Source organism: Penaeus monodon, chromosome 34 (assembly GCF_015228065.2).
Source record: "Penaeus monodon isolate SGIC_2016 chromosome 34, NSTDA_Pmon_1, whole genome shotgun sequence".
NCBI classification, from domain to species: domain Eukaryota; kingdom Metazoa; phylum Arthropoda; class Malacostraca; order Decapoda; family Penaeidae; genus Penaeus; species Penaeus monodon.
In genome coordinates this window covers 22,377,076-22,377,827 of record NC_051419.1, presented here as the reverse complement: position 1 = coordinate 22,377,827, position 752 = coordinate 22,377,076, and the positions used below count along the sequence as shown (strand labels likewise).

At 33.4% G+C, this 752-nt stretch overlaps 1 protein-coding gene across 2 annotated transcripts in view; it reads left to right on the top strand.

Moving 5' to 3' along the window:
• LOC119594647 (cytochrome c oxidase assembly protein COX18, mitochondrial-like) overlaps positions 1-752 on the top strand; it is an 11,308-nt gene that overhangs the window by 1,000 nt on the left and 9,556 nt on the right. The window lies entirely within an intron of this gene.

Sequence of the window (752 nt, the reverse complement as noted above, 5' to 3'; positions counted from 1 at the left end):
ATACTTCGTTGTAAATCTGAATTTGTTATGGATTGCATTTTATGATATTCTGATTGAGGACAAAAAGTTGTAATCAGTTTTGGGACTTATCTCTAGAGAGTGCGGTAGTATTGTAAAAAATTGCCTGCTATCCAGATATGGTTTTGCTAACATAAACCAGCTATACTGATAATATTGGCAACAATTAGACTGGTACAGCGTCATTTAATCAGTTCATATTTTGTACTTTTTGACATTGTCTAAAGCCATCTTGTCTCCACCTTTTATATTTTGGTAAGAATAAGTCTGTAGGACTTCCAGGTGATTTGTTGTCAGTTGAGGAATTTTGTTATGTTATGGTGGATGTTTGCTTAACTTAGCTAGTGTCAAAGTGAATCTTTTCCATCATCACAGCAATTGTCAATTGATAGTCCTCAGCTCTTATGGAAGTGTGATATATGTAGCATGGTCACAGTGGTTGGAGCCAGTAGAAATTGCACATGATTCATTATTTGCATGAGGTCAGGGTCAAATGTGTAGTACACATCAATACCCACATGGTAAACTGTATTTGGATATGATACATTGGCTATTTCTAATCCCTTTGCAAATTGCAAGTAGAAGCATTACCTTGTTTCAGCCTTTTTCTACATCTGGCAAAAATTAAACAGTCTGTATCTCATTTTCAAAAAAGTATGATATCCAATATTTTTGCAAAAATTTGGTTCTTTATTTTGTAATTGCATATATTAAGCAAATGTTTAATGAAAGAT